This window comes from Adiantum capillus-veneris, chromosome 6 (assembly GCF_014529385.1).
Source record: "Adiantum capillus-veneris isolate H3 chromosome 6, ASM1452938v2, whole genome shotgun sequence".
NCBI lineage: Eukaryota > Viridiplantae > Streptophyta > Polypodiopsida > Polypodiales > Pteridaceae > Adiantum > Adiantum capillus-veneris.
The window spans coordinates 28,308,903-28,327,277 of record NC_140936.1 but is presented as its reverse complement, the minus strand read 5'-3'; positions in this window follow the sequence as shown (position 1 = coordinate 28,327,277).

Genomic DNA, 18,375 nt, shown 5'->3' with positions numbered 1-18,375 from the left:
GACGACAGGCAATGAGCTCAAAATGGTTTTAACTTCTTGAAAGCACCTTTCACCCTCCTCACTCCATGTCAATGTAGTGTGTTTAGTGAGCTGCTGCAAAGGATAGATTGCTTGAGAAAGGAGATGTATGAATCGTCCCATGTAGCGAACCTTTTGAATAAAGGAGACTAGTTGCTTCACGTTTGAAGGAGTAGGTAAAGCTAACAATGTCTTTACCTTTTCAGGGTCAGCCTCAATACCATCTTGAGACACAACATGGCCTAGTAGAGTGACCTTGCTCTCACCTATGTGGCACTTGTCTTTATTCAATTGCCCACCCAATTGGGCCAGACGGGTGAAACCATCATCAACCTTGGACGGATGTACTTCCCTAGAGCTGTAAATGCAAAAATCATCAATGAAGACTCGTATGGACTTACCAAAGTAAGGTTGAAACACCAAGTTCATAAACCTCTGGAAAGTAGCTGGGGCATTAGTTAAACCAAAAGGCATAACTCTATAAGCAAAACACCCCCAAGGTGTTATGAAGGTAGTCTTTCTTTGGTCTTCATCTGCAATTCTGATTTGGAAGTAGCCTGAGTACCCATCACACACTGTGTACCTTTAATGACCAGCCACTTCATTTAGTATTTCATCTTGAAAAGGCAAAGGAAAATGGTCCCTTTTTGTGGCTGCGTTTAGAGGCTTGTAATCCACACATACCCTCCACTTCCCATTTTTCTTTGGTGCTACCACAACTGGAGACACCCACTCAATATCTTCCACTGGGTAGATAAATCCTGCCTTGAGTAATCTTTTTACTTCTTTTAAGAGTGCATCTTGTTGCACTAGCCCTAATCTCCTTAGCCTTTGCACCACTGGTTTGGCACCTTCCTTTAATTGGATATGGTGTTGGGTTACCATCACTCCTTCAATGTGCTCGTAATCAGTTATAAAGAGGCCAGCATGCTTCTTTAGTACCTGCAAATAGGGTTCTCTCTCTTCTTCTAGTAGGTCCTTAGCTAGCATCTCCTCTAAGCCTGTGGCTTCTTCCTTGTTTAGAGAGTCTTGACCACCTTCTCCTTCTGGGTTTCGCAGTATTATACCCATGACTTCCAAAGAGCTAGCATCCTTCTCAGATGACTCATCCTCAGATGAAGAGCAGCTGCTTGTGCTCCATTCATCCATAGAAGTCTCCATTTCTAGGTCTTGTTGTCTACCCTGCTTCATGTCATACACAATTTTTTGTTGCTTGCCACCTACCTTATGATTTGGTCGCAACTCAAGGGAACCTGTCTCCCAATCTTGCCTAGCTTTCATAGCCATAAGCCAAGGTCTTCCAAGGATTAGCGGATAGCCCTCCCCCTTAGTTGGGATCACATAAGCATCAATTGAGATTGCCACACCAAAAGCTGAAACCTTCACTCCATTAACCTTTCCCACACAAGCCACCCTTACATTATTTGCCATCTTAGCTTGTAAGGAAGTTTGCTCGTTTACTTCCAAACCCAACCTGTGCATTAATTTCTCTGTCATAACACAAATCTCGGCTCCACCATCTACGTACACATTGGAGACTCGCTGACTCTTAATCTCTGCATCAATGACTGGCACGATATCCTTCATGTCTCTTGCACTAATAGACCCAACTGACTTTGCCTTAGCCCTCCTGGTGCTGACCATCTTAGACCAGGTTCTACGCATCTTTGGGGAAAGGTGGAGGAGTTGCTACCATGAAATCTTTGGTCCTTGCTTACTCACATCTGCTACCAAGTCGTAAGGTATGGATCCTACCCCAAGTGGAAATTCTTCTACTCCTATGTGGCTCCTTGACCTAGTCTTCCTTTTCTTGTCTCCTATCACTTGGGAGGAACCCTCATTCCCTTTATCCGGCTCTGAAGCTTCCATTTCATCAGTTCTTTGTCTCCTAACTCTCTTTATTGGCATGGCAACAGCTTCCTCCATTTTTTTCTTTCCCTTTATCCTTACCATTGTCAAGACTTATGACAGAGACAGCCCTGTCCTCCCCTCCAGATGGTAGTGGAGGGATCTCTGCTGGTGCTTGTGGTGGTGGAGGAGGGGGTCTCAATATTTGGATTGGTGGAGCCACGTATGCGTTTTGTCCATTTAGTGGCCTAGCTCGAGGAGGAGTGACTTGCTGGCGAGGAGGCCGTCTTTGATTACTATTTCCTTGATAGCGTCGTGGATGGGGGCAATAATACATGCCGTGACCTACCTCTCCACAGTTGTAGCAAATGTACTCACGTGCTTGCCTTTGTCCTTCTTGTCTATTTCGTTCATTTCCTGGCTGGGGAGCCCTTACACCTTGAACCAGATTGATGGACAGGCTCTCTAGTTGATTGGTGATTTGTTGAATTAATTCTTGTTGAGAGGACTCTTGGTCTGTTGCTCCTGTCCCTACTACTACCCTTGCCGTAGGTTGAGCTAGCGGTGGAGGCTCCATTCCCCCTTGTAGTTGAGCTTGGAATTTTAACTTCCTATCCTTCTCCCTTGCATAAGTCATAGCTTTATCAAAGGTATCTGGGAATTTACCTTTTACCTTTTCTCGAAGGATGGGGTAAAGCCCTGCCAGGAAACAGTCCTTCTTTAGGCATTCTAGCGCCCTTTCTCCTTCAGCTACTGATGCACACCATTTCTGCCACAGGTTGGAAAACTTTCCTTCATAGCTTCTATAGTCATTGGGTGATGTTTGGCATAGCTCTAAGAGCTGTCTCCATATCTCCTCTGGAGGCTCATGGCAGCGAAGTTCTTCGATGAAGGCCATCTTTAAGGACTCCCAGTCTCTTCTTTCTTCAGGTGCCAAAGTTTGATACCATAATTTTGCACCTTCCCTCAAGACCAAAGGAAAGGCCCTTAACTTAGTAGCTTCGTCATCCCTTCCCGATACCAGAAAGGCCATTTCCAAATTATCCAAAAAGTCGGGAGCAACCTCCCTAGGCTTACCATAAAAATTAGGGAAGGCCATAAGTGAGAGAGTAAACAATTACACAAACAGCTCCAATTTATTTTAAAATAGAGTATGGTAATTACAATTTGGAGCTTTAGCACAACTTAGCTCAAAATAGGATGAAGATCGACACATCAAAGGAATGATAATAGTTTAGTAAGGGTAGAATGACAGGATGAGGAGAGCGCAAGATTTCCCCAAGTCTCTCGGCTCCAAACAACAGGGCTATTCTTTGCTGATAAAAGATTTTTCTATCAATACAAATATTCACATGGATATGACGCACAAAATGGAAAGGAAACATGCGGGGATCATCAATCTCATTATTGGCATCCATACTTACACACAAGAGCCTAGCTTAGTTGCACCACCTTGGGACCAATGAGCCTGATCAGCCACAGAAGGTCAGCACCTCGGATCACTTCGACTCTTCCTGATGCATCTGTGAAGACGTAAGGCGTGATGGCAACACTTTGTACAATGCTGAGCCTTTTAGCAAGCAACAATTGGATGCTATTACCATAATCAGCATGACGAATGAAAGTGACGCCATTAATGTGCAGCACATCATCAACTAAGATAGTTTCCTTAGATTGAGATAACTTCTTGAAAATTAGCAGCAAAGGTAGGACAGGAAGGCTTTTCACCCGGTCTCCAAAGCACTTTGGACAATATCCAAAGTGATCTTCACGCTGACAGGAGGTTGGCTTGGGATTGGTGGTGTCTGGATTCACAAAGTGCACTGGGAGCACTCGCAGACGGGCGGCAATCTTGTAGGCAAGCCTTCGCCTCTTTGCTTCAGGAGGATTTAGGGGTGAGAGTCGTGGTTGCAAGTTGGAGGTTGAAGTTGGTTGCTCACTAGCCTTTTTCTTGCCTGTAGTGGTCATGTAATCCCTTATTAATGAGATTAAGCCAAATGTTACCTTACGCTTGAGCACGCGCTGCGGCCTTGGGCCACTTAGGTATAGAGGTGATCTTTCTCCTCTTAGTCGGCTCCTCAGGAAAGAGAGGTCTGGTGATGCTTTCTCTTCCCTTAATGTGTGTCACAGTACCTTCGTGTATGTTGATGTAGAATATTTCAATCTCGTGTGCGTTGGAGGTTTCTGGAGCACTCATAGGTTGAGAGGAGAGGTATATCAAGCTCCTCTTCTTACTCTCCTTCGTTGGCGACGATCACGAACAAGGCATGTAGAAGAACTTACTTCTTGAATTTCAATGACACTGCAACCTGGTAACAAGACCTCGATGAAAGCTTTTAAGGCCTCTAAAGCCTCCTCTTCTGTTCTCCAATTTGCAAACTCCTCACGCCATTCGTCCATGTTGTAGATTGCACATCTTCATTGCTTGTGGACTGAAGGTCTGTGTAGCCCTCCTCAGTGGGGGCACCAAAATGATAGCGGAAAAAAGAGCAGTGCAATCGGGTGGCCTCTGTACTCGTGCACACTCCACAAACCACGTCTCATGCAAACAAGCAAAGAACAAAACAATGGGGGCACCACCCTAAATTAAGAGGTTTAGGGACCTCACACATAGTGCACATAGGCAAGTGAGACTTTTGGCATTATGATGGCATCAAAACATATGGCAAAACACATAGAAACGAAGCTTAGGGACCTTATGTAGCATATATATACACAAGACGTCAGCTTAACAATACAACGGCATCTGATCATACATAACAAGGATATAGAGAAGCAAGCCAAGGATGGCATAATCCTTTGTCAAAAACAATCAACCCAGCAAGTAGGTATGATCCTACTAGCAGCACATCAATACCTTAGAGAATGATGGCGAGGATGGTGGCCATGGAGCATGAGAGAAGACTCCTTATTTAGGTTTTAGGGCTAGTAATGTAGCATACTAGAGGGAGAGAGAGAGAGGGAGAGAGAGTAGAGCTCCATCCCTAGCTCCTCGTTGTGAGCAATGTCGTCATAGCTCCGTTGCTTGGTGAAGTGGGTGAAGTGTTGGTTTTGAGTGAGAGAAGGCCTCCTTATATAGGTTTCTGAGAGGGTTTAGGATTAGGGATAAACATGCTTAAATCCGCTGATTGGGGTTACTTTTTGCTTAGGGTGGTCAACAGATTGAGGTCACCTAATATGTCACTATCAAGATATTCTCTAGAGTGATGTGAGAGGGGAGGGTAAATGCTGATTTTTCTGATTGTGACACATGGGGATAAGGCCTTGACCAGCATTTAAGAGCAGGTAGGTGACTGTTGAAACTGGAGGTTCTGTACATGTTAGGGGGGGACCTGCTGGGTCCTCCTGAATATCAAATTCTCAAAAAATCCTCAACCATGGCTTCTTTTGACATGTGTTCTTTGAAAAAATCAGCATGTCTCTTTTTAACTCAAAAGTCTTTATCCCTGTTGACTCACCTTTACCATAAGATTTTCCCCTTTTCTCCTCCTATAACTGCATTGTTGATGCCGAATCACTACTTCTAGTAACCGTGAACTGTTACCTATCAAATACTTATGGTGCAGTAAAAAATATTTACCATGGGTAAAAAAGTTACTGTAGGTAAAAAGTGATTTGTATTTACCATGTAAGTGAAAAATATTTACTATGGTAAAAAATATTTACTGTGGTAAAAAATATTTACTGTCGGTAAAAAAGTGAAAACGGAGTATGCTGTGCTATGAGTCCACACGAACATCCTCGTGTAAATTTCACTAGAAATTCACACCTAGAATGGGCTATTCTGTAAGATATAGGTTGTAGGCATGCATAAGAGCTCGTTCCCATGTATCTTCTGTCCATGGCACTTTTTACTCTTTGGTGCTTGTGAAGTAGATTTTTCTTCTCTTTCGAGATCCCTTGGACTAGAGTATTCTCATCTCCCCAACAACTGACTGTGCCTTTATTGCATCTTCAGAAGGGGTCCTAAAAACCATGCATCAGCATGGTTTCTCTCTCAACCCTTCACTTTTTATCTTTTACTATACCTACCCCATATTAATGTTTCTCTGTCATTTGGCTATGCATAATGAGATTGTCAGACTTTCCTTACCTTCGAGTTGTAGGGCAAGCATTGATTGATGATTCTTTAATGTTAGTGAAGGCAAACAAAGCAAATTTGGACAAAGTAATGCAAGCATGATCTTTTTATGCACTTGCATTTAGTTTGTGCATAAACATGTGTAAATCAACCCTCGTTGGCTTCATAGAGGAACATTCGCAGCCCTTGTTATCCCACAAACATGAGGAAAACAGCAAATAACATGCAGGAAGCCACCATACACTCTCCCACCCCACCTCACAGGAAAATAAGCAACGCGCGCGCACACACTTTTTTTTTTTTTGTAAATCGATTTGATTAATTTACTAGTGGGAAACCTCAAAGCGAGGAAAACCCATTGAAAGAGTCATATACAAGGGGAAGAGCACATAACTACTCAGCTGTATAGAGTAGCTAAAAACATTCATAGGAAAGCTGATACATCTCTGAGGTGATATCACCAACTTCCAAAGCAAACCGTAAAGATTTCCTAAGAGAAAGCTTGAAGAGAGGGAATGGGTCTGCATGAGTACTATGGAACATGTAAGCATTACGCTGACTCCACAAAGTCCAGAAAGCCCAATCTGACCCACATAAAAAGACCGCAAAACGCTGCAGTGACGGTGAAAAAATGCCAAATGACCAAAACCTTTTGTGAAAGACAACCCAGGAAAACGGAGCCGCATACAGGCCAACACACGACGAAGGAAGTCTCTAGTAACGCAACAATCCCACAGCAAGTGACAAATATCCTCTTTTGCAGTCGAGCAACGAACGCAAGAAGAAGGATGAATATGATGCTCCCGAAGAAAAGTGCCGACCGGAAGCACTCCAAGCAAACAACGCCAAAGGAACATGCGTTCTTTCAAAGGCAAATGGCTTTTCCACAAGGCAGATAGGCGCCTCCTCCACCAGAGATCAGATTTGTGCATGCGCAAAAGGGCATTACAATGACCATCAAGCCATGGTTGAGGTAGAAGAAGAGCGTAAATCCGAGCTGTAGAAATATCTCGAAAAGGCGTTTCCCGAAGGGCCCAATCAAACATGCGATCACCATCAGGCAAAGATGAAATAGGCAAAAAGTCGAGCAGCATACTTTGAAGCTCTCTCCAAAATTGACGGTAATGCATGTCCAATCCAAAAGTGTATCCAGCCTCATCTACCACATCCTCAACCACACGAATGCCACATCCAAAGAGAAAGTAAGCAGCAAAGGGAAACTCAAAAGTGTATCCAGCCTCATCTACCACATCCTCAACCACACGAATGCCACATCCAAAGAGAAAGTAAGCCTGTCGAGGGGAGCGGTCGACCAAAGTAAGAGAGAATGCCCGGCTCCAGTGGAGACTTTCCAAACGAATTGAATCACCTTCCAACCGAGGATTCCACGATAAATGCATCGTAACCTCTTTCCAGGCAGATACTAAAGTGGAAACAAGAGGACATCCAGGAATGTGGCCTTCCATCTTGCCAAAAACCACCTCCCAGGTAGAGGGTTGCCAATGGACAAAAGTAGAAGTAACAACATGCTGACTGAGGAATGCAAACATCAGAGTCCAAGGCTGAATATGTTGCACAAGAGTAGGGAACAACATAGCTTTCCTCGCAAGAACATGCCGACGCAAATCCAAGATATTAAGTCTACCAAGACGTTTCGGAGTGCAAAGCTTCTCCATCGACATCAAGCGTAAGCCTTTTTCCAGAGCATGAGTCCGCCACAAATGGGACATAATGTCCGACATAAGAGAATCAAGACAACGGAGAGGCCAATGCATCAGTGGCAAAAAGAACTGAACATATGCCAACAAAATACTTTGAACAATTCGCATACGAACATGCAAGGGCCAAGTAGATAACTTCCAGTAATGCAATTTGACATTCAAACGTTGCATGACCCAATTGACTTTCTGAGAGTAAGTAACATTCCATCCAATAGGATAACCCAAATGCCTAGTGATCACATTTGACGACACAATCTCCCCTGGCCATAACAAACTATGCCAATCACACGAACAAAGAGGCAAAAGCTTTGATTTACAAAAGTTGACTCTAAGCCCATCCGCACTGCCAAAAAGTTCCAAGGCTTCCATAATGATTACGGGGCATAAACAATAAATCATCAGTGTAAGCCTGGCCAACGAATGTACGGCCCGAAGGTAACCGCAGACCATGAAGACGCTCAGTAGAGGTCAAGTGATCAAGATAAGTCAACAGCGGGTGAGTAGCAATAGCATACAACAAAGAACTAAGGGGGAAGCCCTGCCTAACCAAAGAACCAAGAGGCCAAGATTCAATTAATTCACCTTCCAAGATCCCTGAAGACGTGCTACATGCATACAAAAAATAAACCACATTGGCGAATTTAGGACCAAACCCTAAGCATCTCATCGTGGCGGCAATGAAATCCCACTACACAGTGTCAAAGGCCTTCTCAATGTCAACTTGCATAACCAACACATCCTATTGAGTGTACTTAGCATACTCCATGCCAATCATAACATTGGATAATCCATACATGCCAATCATAACATACATGCACGATATCGTGGTGTTGCAAATTAAGCAAATACCATCTATCCAACCATGCTCGATTAGAAGAGTGGACAACATGCTGAAAAGTAAAACCAGAGGCATTTGGATGCAAATGCCGCCATAAATTAATCATCTGAGTAGAGGCAAAAAGATTATCCCATTCTTGCTTTTCCGCAAACAACATATGTGAATTGCCAGTAGTACTATCATCCATCTCAGGTGTATTATTAAAATCCCCGCAAAGGAATGCATTCGAGGTCCATGGGAGAGAAGAGATGTCTCGCCATAGAGCAGTCCTTTGTCCATATGATGTATACGCATAAATGCCTCCAAATTCATACACCTGACCGTTCAACAAGCATTGAATCACCATCCAACGGCCGTGCGGATCATTAAACAAGAGAACTGGTTGAAGCTCATGCCGGACCAACATCAATAAACCTGAGTAATCTTGCAAACCAACATATGCAATCCAATAACCTACAAAATAAGAGTACTGACCAACAAACCCATGCTGGTTGTGTTCTTGCAAAACCACGATATCTACCGTACATGTATGTACATAGTGCCAGGTCAATCGCCATTTATCAAGGTTAGATAACCCACGCACATTATATGAAATGCATTTAATGCGACTATGCATTGAAAACCATATTTACAACCACAAGAAAGACAGGGATGAAGTCGAGATGCCCATATGGACATCTCCGTCCGCCACATCCATGCCAGAACCCGTCCGCTAAGTCAAAGCGGGAAATTTGTCCATAGAAACCGCTTGAGAAGTGGAAGCCTCACCCAAAAGTACATCCTTATAACAGTGCATCGCTTTTTCCCAAGCGTTAATCAACGTGCGACTGTCATTGCAGGGAAGTTTCTTAAATGATACATTCTTGTTGGAGTTAACCAAAGGAACATAATTACGGGAGGCAGGTGGAGTACGAATTTTCACTGTCTTTTTAGCTACCACCCAGGAGCCAACATCACTTGATGCAACATTTTTGTCTTTCCCTGCATTTACATTCCCAACCTCCGTAGACGACGGATTTTTGTTTTTCCCTTTATCTACATTGGAAGTCACCTTGATAGCAGGGACTCCATTCGATTTAGCTTCATGAACAGATTTTCCTACAGGGGTAGGGGAAGAGGAAGGCACAGCCGAAAGAGGGGGCTGTAAAACAGGTTCAAGACATTCAGATTGCATGTGACCGACTTTACCGCTGTGAGTAGGATGGAAACACACAGAACGCCTCTATAATGACCCAACACACACTCTTGGAATGATGCACACACACACTATGGGGAACCACTCGGCTTACACAATCCACCTGGCCGAGACAGGGAACACACCGATGGAGTGAGAGGAGAGAGATTGTCTGTTTACCCACTCTACACACAGAGAGAGAGACACATACACACACCCAAAAACTTGGCTCAAAAGAGGAGAATTTCTAATGTTTAGATACAATAGAGCTTGGGCCAACACCAATGGGGCAAATAGCTCACACAATATGGGTAAAAGATACCAAATACAATCACAAATTGGAGCAGAAGCTTCGCTCATAAGAGAAACTTACACAGCAAAAACAGCAGAAAAAGAGAGAAATTTGGCAAAATGGACAGTGGCATCGCGTCCGGAACGGCCCAAAACCCCAATCTACAATGTCAAAGTGCTCAAATCCGACCTCGAATGAGCAGTTTACGGTCAAAACAGGCTCCAAAATGAGCAAAAACACACTTGCAGTTGTTCCTCCTCTTCTCTCCACGTTTTTTCTAGTCTTCTCTCTGTTTTTTCAGTTCCCACACTTAGCTTTATTACTTGGGCACCCTTGGCCTTTTAGATGACCTCAAACGGACCCCGAACAGGCCAAAAACTGACCTCGTAGTGCATAGTTGTCATCCTGCTGCATCCATACGCACACCTGGCACTCGATTTTTTTCAATAATGCCTCCCTCCACCACGTGAAGTGGACCCAAAAATTGGTCCTCATGATGACCTTTTTACATAATTAGCACAAGAAAACACCCACTTTGTGTCCATACTCATCCACGTGCAAGTATTGACCCCATTCGACGTCCTGACGCCACTAGATGCCATCTGACGCACCTGCTTACCTCATGTCGTCGACCCGTGGATAGCTTCCTCGAGAAGTTTTACGCGCTAGAAACTCCTCATTATTGTAGAGAAAACACACTAGTATTGGTGATAGTGAAAATCGATGCACTATGTACATGTTGTCCTACCTATACACATGTGGGCCCCACGTAACCACCTGGCTCTGGAAAATGGACAATTCCTTATTTGATGCACCATGCATGTGTATGTACATATGCGCAATCCCTTGCTCCAAAAAACTCCCGACATAATTTGCCCATCCCCTAGCCTGCTAGATCATCCATGATCAGCAGCAGCAAAAAGAGATATGAGACTCGCCTCATCACAGGTCTCCTCATCCCTCACAGACATCACTTGCTCCACAGACAGCTCATCCTGCTCCACCATCATCAATCTAGCATGATACAATTTAAGACGCAATCCATTTACCCTTGACTTATGTAAAATCCCATCCAGGTTAGCCAATTGATATGTGCCATTCCGAAAACACTCCACTACCTTGAAAGGGCCTTCCTACTTAATTTGAAACTTCTTTTGAAGGTGTTTTCCAGCTTACTGTTGTAGCGCAAAACCAAGTCATGCTTCTTCATACCCTTACTTTTGACCTTTTCATTTATCTTTTCCAAAGCACTATCCTGCATCTACCCATAATGTTCCAATGCACTCATCCTATCCAGCTGAACCTCCTGTAATTGTAAGAGCCTCTCTTTGAATGCATCACTAGGCGGCCCAAGCAACTTTTCTAGCATCTTGATTGCAGGCAACTCTACCTCTACAGGCAATAGTGCTTTCTTTCCATACACCAAATGAAATGTAGTAAACCCTGTACCTGTTTTCACCGCAGTACGATAAGCCCATAATGCACTAGGCAATTCCAAATCCCAATTCTTTCCTTGGTGCTCTGTCACTTTAGAAAGAATTTGCACCAACTCACCATTGAATCTTTCATTTACGCCATTACACTGCGGGTAATAAGGAGTGGTATGATGATGCCTAATCTTCATCTTTGCACATAAAAAGTCCAGCAGTTTAGCTCTAAATCCTGACGCCTTATCTGAAAGTAGCTCCAATGGCACCCCAAACTTGCAACATATTTCATCATACACAAACTTTGCCACATCCTTTGCAGTGATTTGTTTTACTGCTATAGCCTCTGCCCATCTAGAGAGATAGTCCACTGCAGTCAAAATATAGCTTTTGCCCCTGCTTGTGATAGGTAATGGTCCTATTGCATCAATCCCCCACTTTTCAAACACATCAAATGCCATAATGGTTTTTCGTAACTCTAGTTTCAACACTCTCTTCCCAAATGCTTGACACCTATTGCAAGACCTACACCAATGGTGAACATCCTTGTGCAAACTAGGCCAGACATACCCCTCTTGCAAGATCTTATGCAAAGTGATATTGAGAGCAAAATGGCCGCCACATGCACCTTCATGATTCTCTTCCAACACTCTATAAAGCTCCTCTCGCCAAGGTACACGTTTCAACACGAGATCATACCCTTTCATGTATAAGACATCACCAATCAATTTGTACTTGTATGCTCTACGCACAAAGCCATACTTCTTAGACTTTTGAATCTCCTTTGAAATGATTCCTGTTAGTAAAAACTCCTCTTCTTGAGCCAAACTTTCCCGGCCATGATAAAGAGGTAAAATGGTCCTCAACACAAATAGCTCCCCAATCATACTTTGAGCTGCTTCATGTGCCTCTCCATTTAGAGCACGTTCAATGTGTCTGATGCTCCATGCTTCGAACTTTTTTAACAGACCTTTAATTCTAAAACACATTTCCTTCAATGAGGTGTTCTTGCTTTTCCACACACCCAGCACTTGCTTCACTACTAACAAGGCATCACCTTTTATGCTCAATCTTCTAATCCCATGCTTCAAACAAATGTGTAATCCGGCTTCCAAAGTAGCATATTCAGCGTCATTGTTACTATGCGCATCCAACTTGAACCCTCTCTTGCATACTGGCTTCCCCTCTGGATCATAGAGTGCTATACCCCTTGAAGTTGCATCATGGCTCTTTCTGTATGAGCCATCAAAGAACAACACATGTGCATTGCTAATCTGTGGCACTTCTTCAACTACCTTTCTCACCACCTCTTCCTTAACAATAAGGGGATTCTCCTTGTAGGTCAACAAATCAGCTAGGGTAGCCCTTGTACTGTCTTCCACTAGAAAAGAGAACTCAAACTCTTGCAGTTCAATTACCCATTTCTTGACCACATTTGACATGTTAGCGCCATTAATTAACTGTGGAAAAAAAGCATAGCTCGTCAAGAAAACAAAAGGTCGTGGTAGCAAGTAATGACGAAATCGTCGACAAGCAAATATTACACTGGCCATCACTAGCTCTACTTTCGAGAACTTTCTCTCTGCTACCAGCTTCACTCGGCTTGCACAAAACAGTGGCCTCATATAATGGTTGCCCTTCCCCTTTTGCACTAGCATGGCTCCAATGGCATCATCCCATACTGATGGATTTACATAAAACACTTTCTCCCAATCAGGAGCCTGCATGGCTGACAACCCCCCTAACACCTCTTTCACCTCTTGAAACACTTCTTCACACTTGTCATCCCATTGCAATGGATCATGCTTTGCCACTTGCTGTAATGGATAAAGGAGCTGCGAAGACAATGGAATAAACCGTGCCATGTACTTCACTTTGTGTATAAACGTTGCCAATTGCTTCGTAGTCGTAGGTGATGGGAGAAGAATAATAGATTTAACCTTGTCTGGATCAGTCTCAATGCCATTTTCTGACACCATATGGCCCAATAACTTCACCCTTGGCTGTGCTAGATGACATTTCTTTGGATTTAGTTGTCTTCCACATTCATCATATCGAGCCAATACCATATGCAGCTTCTCATGGTCTTCAACCCTACTACTGTAGGCACAGAAGTCGTCCATAAAAGCTTTAACACAACTACCAATGAATGGTGCCAATACCCAAGTTGCTCTCTCTTGATAAAAGGATGGTCCATTTGTCAACCCAAATGGCAATACCGTGTAGCAATAGCAGCCCCATGGCGTAATGAAAGTTGTCTTTGTGCGGTCTTTAAGAGCAATCTTCAATTGAAAATAGCCTGAAAAACCATCACACACACTGTACCTCTCATAACCAGTCACTGAATCCAAGATCTGATCGATGAATGGAAGAGGATATGGGTTCTTCTTAGTGGCTGCATTTAAGGGCTTAAAATCTACACAAATCCTCCACTTTCCATCCTTCTTTGGACTGACTACTACTGGACTCACCCATTCTATGGTCTCTACTGGAACTATGAACCCTGCCTTCAATAACTTGTCCACCTCTATCCGCAAGGCTTCCATTTGCTCTTGACCCATCCTTCTTAGCCTTTGTTTTACTGTCTTAGCACCTTCTTCCAGCTCTATATGCATCTCTTCACCCTTGAACCCTCTGATCTCTTCATATGAAGTAATGAACAAATCAGGAAAACTAGCCAGCATTCGCAAATATATCTCCTTCTCCATACCTGAGAGGTCTCCACTGATCATTTGTGTCATCAATTCCTGCTTCTTTGACAATTCAACCTTGGTTTGCATCAGCCCTTCAATCACTTCATAAGGCCCTTCACTTTCATCTTTAACTTCATTCGCAAATGCAACTAAGCCAGACTCCTAGATTTCTTTATCCATCAAAAGAAATGCGACATCAGCATCCTCATCACTGCTGGTAGTGCTATCACTGTCCTCATCTGTCACTGTAGAATAGTCTTCATCACTAGACTCACCCTCATCTTCATAAAGCTCTTCCAATCGTTTCCTTGTATCCATATTATATAGCTTCTTGGCACCTGTTTCCATAGAGGCTAATAGTACCATGTCGCCAATCTTGAACAGCTCCCACTGCACGCAACCATGGTCTACCCAGGATAATAGGATATGCTCCCAACCCTGCTGGCATCACATGAAAATCAACCACCGCCTTTGCATCATATGCTTCCACTTCTAAGCTCTTTACAACACCCAAACATTTTACTTTCTGATGGTTTGCCAATCTGATCTGGAAACCTGACACCCCAGTCACTGTGAGACCCATCTTCTCAACGCATAAGTGTGTTATGACGCGTATTTGGGCTCCACCATCCACATAACCTTGTCCCAAATTTTTTCTTTTGTGCCACACATCTACTATTGGACAAATATCTGGTAGCTCATCCATTGCCAACACCTTTACTGAACCTCTCTCTAGTTCTTTCTCCATTGGGTTAACCATCCTCTTCCACTGTCGCTTTAGCTTAGGCACCATCTCTATAAGCTGCCCAAAAGTAACATCTACCTTCCTGGTTGTCAGATCCTCCTTCAAGTCATAGCTTAATTGCCCATCCCCTAGTGGAAAATCTGAAACATGAAACTTGCGACGAGCCCTCCTTTTCCTCTTGGCCTTGACATCCTCGCCTTCATGGCTCTTTCCCTTCTTCTTACTAGGACCTGGGGCACTTCTTCCTTCCTTTTCCTCTGTGGTCCTCTTTCCAATAGGCATCACTAATGTATCCTCTAGCTTTGATGCCTTCTCCAAGGTGACTACACTTATCACTTTTGTCTTTCAATTTTCCTCATAGGTTAACCCACTGGTTCCTTCATCTCCCTTAATTTCGATGCCATAATCATTTCACCTAGTTAGCACCTGTCTTGGCAATGGATACATGTCTCCCCCCATCCTTGGTGGTTTATCACACTGTGGGCTGATGTGACCCAACTCTCCACAATTATAACACGTGGGCGTCTGCCTCCAAAACCTACCATTGCTTTGTCCAACACCATTCCTAGGCCTCTCTTTATCTCCTGACTGATTTGCAAACCTCCCTCGACCTCAATTATTTTCCACTTGACCTAGCAGGTGTAGGCTGAGATTCTTCATTAAATCTATCACTTGCCTCATGTCTTGCCTTAACCCATCATCTTGCACTGATGTAGTAACCACTGCTGGCATAGCCTGAGAAGTAACAGAAACCACTGGTTCATGATGAACCCCTGACATGCGACCTTGCAAAGAGTCTATAGGCTGAAATTCAGACCTCATGGGCAAAGACTCCACCCCTAACTGGCTCATTTTCCTCAGCTTCCACTCTTTGTTCCTTGCCACTTCCAATGCATCTTCATATGTCCTAGGCTTCTTTAGCTCCACTCTCCAACGTATATTCTCCCAAAGACCAGCCAAGAACCTATCCTTCTTCATCATGTCAGGCGGGGATACCTGTGGTGCTAAGGCCTTGCACATCCGCTCCCATGCCAATGAAAACTTACGTATGTACGCATCTACTGGCTCACCTTCCTTTTGCACTAAAGCCTGTACTTCTTGCCACACTTTGTCAGGATCTTCTATCTTCACAAACTCCACTTCCAATCCATGCCTTAGATTGTCCCAACTTAATCTTACGGATGGATCAGTCCCACGCAACTCCTCTTCAAATGCTTTGGACCAAACTCGTGCATCACTCTTCAAACAAATTTGGAGAAGGCGTAACATCTGCGTCGGGTCATGAATCTGGTTGCTAATGCAGGCAACCTCCATCTTTTCCAAAAAGTCTTCCACATCTTCATCACTTCTTCCATGAAAGTCCGGATAAGAGAAAACCATGGCTACCCAAATTACGATACTTTGAGAACCCCTTTGAACACACGTGCGAGAACCCAAAACTTTTCACTGACTCAATTCCCAGAAACTTCAATGGAGCTCAACTTTAGATAAGGACAAACACATGCACATCAAATGAGTTTTCATAGTTAATCATTGGAATTACAACAGGCAAAGGACATTCCAAGATCTCTCTTAATCTTCTTGGTCCGAACATAAAGACTATGCGCTGCTGGAAAAAAATCTTCCTGGACACATAAACATTTATTTGGATTCTCTGAGTTAAATGAAAAGGAGTGAATTGAGGGCCATTTTGATCATCCATTAAAGCCAACCATGCAGCTCCCAAGAAGGCACACCTGTCTTATCCTCTGATTTTGCCAAAATTTCAACAACATAATAGCATAAATGGCTCAAAAGACCAAAAAACCAGCCATCATAACTTGGAAAAATTTTGATAGAGTTTCCCCAGAAGTAGAGCAGTAGGAACCCAAAATATAGACTGTATATGTATGTATAAACTGCCAACAATAGAATCCGAGCATCAAGTAGGAATCACTAGTACATAGCCTATGGCGAGGTCACGAAAAGGGTGCTCCAACTACCTGTATCACCGAAAGGATCTCCACATTTGAGAATCCCCTAGCTCAATAAAACCTCACGCTATCGACCCTCACACGAAGGCTAATGCAAATCGCGTATAGTCAAGTCTCAGAAATGACTATCTTCCAAACCAAGTCTCAAAAATGACTGGGACTGCCAAATAAAACCAAATATGGCTCCACAAAGGCGTACAATGGCAGTTTCCACAAGTAACGTACAATATCAACAGACAATGCGCTCAAACATGCGCCAAATGATGCATACCCACAACAACTGCAAGTGACACCACTGCTAGTATATCACTGTACTCCAGCTACCTGTACCTGTGTGAATCACCTGTACCTATACCTCTCCCTGTAACCTGTAACCTGTAGTCTGCAACCTGTAATCCCGAATCGTGAAGCTTGAAGCTCGAAGCAGAAGGTACTCGAAGAAGATCCTCCGTGGGGACGCCAAAAGAATGTGAGCAGGATGGAAACACACAGAACGCCTCTATAACGACCCGACGCACACTCTTGGAATGATACACACACACTATGAGGCACCACTCGGCTTACACAATCCACCTGGCCGAGACAAGGAACACACTGATGGAGTGAGAGGAGAGAGATTGTATGTTTACCCACTCCACACACAGAGAGAGAGAGACACACACACACCCAAAAACCTAGCTCAAAAGAGGAGAATTTCTGATGTTTAGATACAATAGAGCTTGGGCCAACACCAATGGGGCAAATAGCTCACACAATATGGGTAAAAGATACCAAATACAATCACAAATTGGAGCAGAAGCTTCGCTCATAGGAGAAACTTACACAACAAAAACAACAAAAAAAGAGAGGAATTTGGCAAAATGGACAGCGCCATCGCGTTCAGAACGGCCCAAAACCCCAGTCTACAACGTCAAAGTGCTCAAATCCGACCTTAGATGAGCAGTTTACGGCCAAAACTGGCTCCAAAATGAGCAAAAACACACCTGCGACTGTTCCTCCTCTTCTCTCCACGTTTTTTCTGGTCTTCTCTCTGTTTTTACAGTTCCCACACTTAGCTTTATTACTTGGGCACCCTTGGCCTTTTAGATGACCTCAAACGGACCCCGAACATACCAAAAACTGACCTCGCAGTGCATAGTTGTCATCCTGCTGCATCCATACATACACCTGGCACTCGATTTTTTTCAATAATGCCTCCCGCCACCACGTGAAGTGGACCCAAAAATTGGTCCTCATGATGACCTTTTTACATATTAGCACAAGAAAACACCCACGTTGTGTCCGTACTCATCCACGTGCAAGTATTGACCCCATTCGACGTCCTGACGCCACTAGATGCCATCTGACGCGCCTGCTTACCTCATGTCGTCGACCTGTGGATAGCTTCCTCGAGAAGTTTTACGGGCTAGAAACTCCTCATTATTGTAGAAAAAACACATTGGTACTGGTGATAGTGAAAATCGATGCACTATGTACATGCTGTCCTACCTGTACACATGTGGGCCCCACGTAACCACCTGGCTCTAGAAAATGGGCAATTCCTTATTTGATGCACCATGCATGTG